Genomic DNA, 5,217 nt, shown 5'->3' with positions numbered 1-5,217 from the left:
GATCCGTCTAAATACCATTGGATTACGAGAGTCATTCAAATCGAGTGATATAGGGTACAAGTCTTTATCTTTAATCACTCGTAGTCGATTGGCTTTATGCTTTTCGACGAAAGGTGTAAAGTTGACTTGAACGGTTCCAAGTTCCCAAAAAACTTGGTGGCGACTCTAATTTGTCTTAATTCGATTCGAAAGAACCTCGAGTCGATTATGCCTAGTGTGGATCCCGAGGACGCAGTTCCGGAGGGCCTTGTCCAGTTTGATTTGGCGACTCATTTGGGAAAAGAGGACTAGTTACACGTTGTTTCTAGGGTCTTTTCCTCCGAGGTGAAACTTGAAAAGAAAGTATTGGAAAGTAAAACATTACTCATAGTGCTACGATTCATGCATAAACCCTTAAGGACTTTCCCGGGCCGTCCCAGCGTTTCTTTGTGATGCGTGGGGGGCGACGTCCCACTATGCCAGGAACTCGCACATTGCTTGCTTCCACTCCGCCTCGTCGTGGTTCTTGATGGTGGGGATGCTCTTGTAGGTACTCTATCTAAAGGCCCTTGCTCTATAAGACCCAAAAAGGATGGAGGGCATAGACCTTCTTGTAGAAGACTTGCCGAGACTTAGAGATGTCTAGGAGCATACATCCTTATAACATGAGAATGACAATGTGCGAAATGATTTCCCGTGTCTTTTCAAAATTTTCCGTATCGATTTCAAAACCGAACTTTTGAACAACTTACTTTCAAAATAGCATGGTTTTAAAAACGCGGAATGCTGCCCAAATAGGACTAGATTTTTCGGCCCAAAATGAGCCTTTATAGCCGGCATGCTGCCCATTTCAAGTCTCATTTTCAAATCAATCCTTCGTTTTTCAAAATCAATCCAAAATGCCTCTCAAACCTTAACCAAGCATGAAATGCGTCGAGTCGTGTCCGGGCCCTGGCCGTGTTAGGCTAGGCGTGTTTTGCCCCGAGAGTCTAGAACCCGACCTTGTTGGGTCGCCCAAGCTCACCTCTTGGGATTCGAGTCATGTTGGTCCACCTTTTGGTCTAGGATAGTCCACAGAAACGTCCAAGCTAGGCCATTTAGGGCGTTTCACTCGAACCTAAGGACTATGTTAGTCCAATCACGGGTTTAGTCACACCGAGTCCAGTTTAGAATCGAGCTATGATAACTTGAGTCATGTCGTCTTGTCGAGTCTGAAATGAATCGAGGTCTAAATCCAACCGTGAGTCGAACCTTTTGGTTGATCAGTCTTAAGTCGAGTCTTTGCTTGAGTCAAGTTGGTGTCGTGTCCTTAAGTGTGCAGGGGCTCTTACTTTAAATATTGACTCGGTTCGGGGTTTTCTTGTAGAAAGGCCGCCAAAAACCCGACGTCAAGCAATGGAAGATGCTGTTAACAAGCTCACTGAGGCCGTGAACCTCATGATGACTAGAATGGATGCAATCGAATCTAAGCTGGGTGAAGATTCCTCTTCATCTACCCCACCTCAGACTGATCTGGAGAAACGGTTCAAGTTCATTGAAGACCGTCTGAAGCTCTCCCAGGGGAAGAACATCCACTATGAAAATGCTAGGGCCTATGCCCCAGTTCAGGATAAGTTGCCCACGAACATGGTACTCACTGACATCCCGAAGTTCAAGGGCACCGAAGATCCAGTCCACCATGTTAAGGCCTATAAAGGGTACTTAGCATGAAGGGAGTGCTCACGACATGCTCTCTGAAATTTTCGCTCAATCCCTGGATGAACACCCGAAGGCGTGGTTCTACAATCTGGACCTTAAGAACTTCCCTACTTTCGAAGATATCACGGTGGAGTTTTGTAAGCACTATGCTGACAATGTCGAGATTCAAACCAACATAAGAACATTGGAGGTGATGACACAGAAAGACAAAGAAGGCTTTACTGAATTCTTTGCAAGATGGCGCGCTGAAAGCGTGAAATTAGCCAAGAAGCCTGACGAAGTTGAAATGGTAGATAAGTTCGTAAGGAATCTACGACCTATTTACCGCAATGCTTTGAAATACCAGAATTTTGGCTCTTTCAAAGAATTGATAAGAATCGGGATAAAGGTAGAAGATGATGTCATAAGGGCAGAGGCTGAAAAGCCGAAAGGGTACCAAGGGGCCTCATCGTCTAAGGCCAAGGCACCAGGAACTACCCAAATTGATGAAGCCATCAATCTCTTAGAAGGGCAATCGAAGAAGTCGCAGCGCCAAACACCTAGGGCATTCACCGATATCGGATGCACTTATACATACGCTCTCCAAAGGCTCATAGCCCAAGGAAAGTTGAAGCCTATTGGTCCAACTCCGGACCCTCCCGCTGATCAACAAGGTAAATGGTATAAACCAAATGCCTACTATGCCTTTCATCAAAGGAAAAGCCATGATACTGAAAGGTGCTATCGACTGAAGCACGAAATCCAAGACATGATTGAGAATGGAACACTCCCGATCCCAACTGTTAAACCCAATAACATCACCAATCCATTTGGCGATCACGCCAACTTTGTTTCTGTCGAAGACGGTGTCGATTATTCCCATCTTATCCGCCCATGTCACTTGAAAGGGGTGTTTATCGGGAAAATATTTGTGGATTGCTTTGAATTCTGGCCAAACCCGAAGAATGAAATTCAAGTCGGGAGTCTTGCTCTAGAATGTACTCCTCTCGTTAACGAAGTTAATAAAGGACAATTCGATTCACCAACCTTCATCACTGGCGTAGATCCTCAGAGGACTACCTTGGGATGGAGGCAGACCATCAAAGGGATCAAGGACTAGAACCGAGCATCTAAGCTGACAACTGAACAAGGGAAAACTCAAGACCAGATTTGAAAAATTATGAGTCGGGATCTGTTTTCTTTTCTTAGTCGAGTCGAGTCTAGGACTTTCTTTTCTTGAAGTTGAGTCGTTTGTTCCACGATGACCTAGGGTGTGTCCTAGGAATCGTTCCTTTGAGTCTGTTAAGCAATTACCTTTCCAATAAAAAGTTGCAGTTTCGTTTCCAAATATGTCTTGTTTCCCATCCTCAATCATTCCGAAATATGATAAAATGCACAACACACTCAAAGGCATCCCTGGGGTAGAAATATGTCCCGTTTCAAAATGTAAGGTACACTAGGATCCTGTGTTTGATTCCTTTACCTATTCCATGTCTGGCGGTAGAAAACCTCCATCAAAACCAGGTTTATGACAGGCTTTTAGATGATTCTTGGACGAACCCGGACTAGCTCCTTGTTTTCCATATCGATGACGGAAGGCAAGCCTTTTTCCCACAGAATCATCCCCTCTCGAAGAGAGAAGATATCAACCCGTTCTAAGAAGGAATTGTTAATTCTAACCCAATTTAGTTGGCGAAGCCCAGTTTTCAAAGTGTATCCATTTGTGACTAGGAGAATGAGTAGAAGACCATTTTCAAAAAAAAAAAAAAAAAAAAAAAAAAAAAAAAAAAAAGAAGAAAAGAAATGTCGAAATGTTGATCGGAGTTCAAGGCAAAGCCAAAATGGTCAGGTAGTGCCATCAGTAGTCATCCATGCCCCTAAGTCCTTCCCGAGGCATTTATGAGGGAATGGTTAGGGATTCTGAGAATCAGTTAGCTTGTGTTAGTAAAGCCAAGCCTTTAGGGTCCAGACATGGAAATTTGAACCCACATCATTTTTCAACCCATTTGCACTCGTGGTTCATCAAACCCGAGACACCCATTCCAACCACATCAGCAGCCATAGCCCTTGGCCTTAGCACCACAAAACGAACCTTCAGAATGATAGTTTACCTTGCATCCTTATTTTTACCAAGCTCCACATCCCAAAGAACCACAGCCTTTTGTACCAACCCTAGACACGGGATTTAACAGTACCTTACAGGCTAGAATGGGATACAGCAATGATACCTTAGGTGAAACCTTCGATTGTGTACACACGAAAAACAATGCCAGTTTTATGCACCTTGATCGAACTACGTCGGATTTGATTTCGCTCCACGCGAATACGTAGGCAGTCCTTCAGAATAAGGGATTCAATCCATCCGTCATCCAAGTTGTCATCTTGTCGGTTTCTTACGGGTCTTAACCAAGTCCAAATGAAGCCACCTTTGTTTGAGTCGGTCTTAGCACTCGATGTAGGCTAGGATAAGGATATAGGTTCAGATGAGTAATGTCAAGTCTCGGAATGAGCTTTATCTAACGGTGTAGGCAAATATGCTGAGTCAGATAGATGTGGGTTTGTGTTAGGAAAGAAAATATGAAAAACCCAATTTGAAAAGAAAGAAGCCGTGGAAGAAAAATAGTAAAAGCCCGCTGAAAAGAAAGAAGGCGGTGGCAAGAAATGATGAAAACTCATTTGAAAAGAAAGGAGGCGAGGGAGAGAAGAGTGACAGAATGTTCCCAACAAGAGTGATGTGTGATGTCTAAGTGTTCTCATAAAATGAGTCCGTGTTTAGTGTCTGGGCGAAGCCAACGTTGTTGCTCCGTGAGTTTAATCCACCTTGTCAATGTCAAGTGATCTTGATTCCTATGTGCCCTCGGGAGCATGCCCATGCCATACGATATCTCCGTCCCAAGTTCGACGACCTTGTGATTCCCATTTGCCATCTTTTGGCGCCGGAACGGCCAATTTACATTTCTACCCCCAACAAGTCAATAATTGAATTAAAACCCGTGTACACTTACGGTTTTATTTTCCTTTTTTGTTTTACGGTAGCGGGCTACGCCCACGTTATTTACGGGTCATACAGAGTGTCTGAGTCGTATTTCCTGCTCACCTATCAAGGTTCAATTTCAAAATGCCAAATATTTCAGAATTCCGAAATTTCAAAAACTTTTTGCATCAAATTTTGGGTCGACGACCCAACATCCAAGGGATTCATTTCAAATTCAAAATTTGGGTCGATGGCCCAATTATTCAAAATTTTCAACTTGTTCAAATTTCGGGTCGATGACCCAGTCATTCAAATTTAATTTTAGGTCGACGACCCAGCATTCCAACACTTCAACTTCAAACCTCGGGTCGATGGCTCAATATTCTAAGTGATCCAAAATTCGGGTCGTTCGCCCAATTATTCAAGATTTTCAACGTGTTCAATTTTCGGGTCGATGACCCAATCGTTCAAATGATCCAATTTTAAGATCGATGATCCAAATGTGCTTATGTGATGATTATTGCTAGTACGTTTTTGTGTTTCAAATATAGCAGGATATGCTTCAACTGGGGGCTCTAAAGTCTTCG

This window comes from Silene latifolia, chromosome 10 (assembly GCF_048544455.1).
Source record: "Silene latifolia isolate original U9 population chromosome 10, ASM4854445v1, whole genome shotgun sequence".
Classification (NCBI taxonomy): Eukaryota; Viridiplantae; Streptophyta; class Magnoliopsida; order Caryophyllales; family Caryophyllaceae; genus Silene; species Silene latifolia.
The sequence above is the reverse complement of the archived record's forward strand: the minus strand, read 5'-3'. Positions refer to the sequence as shown.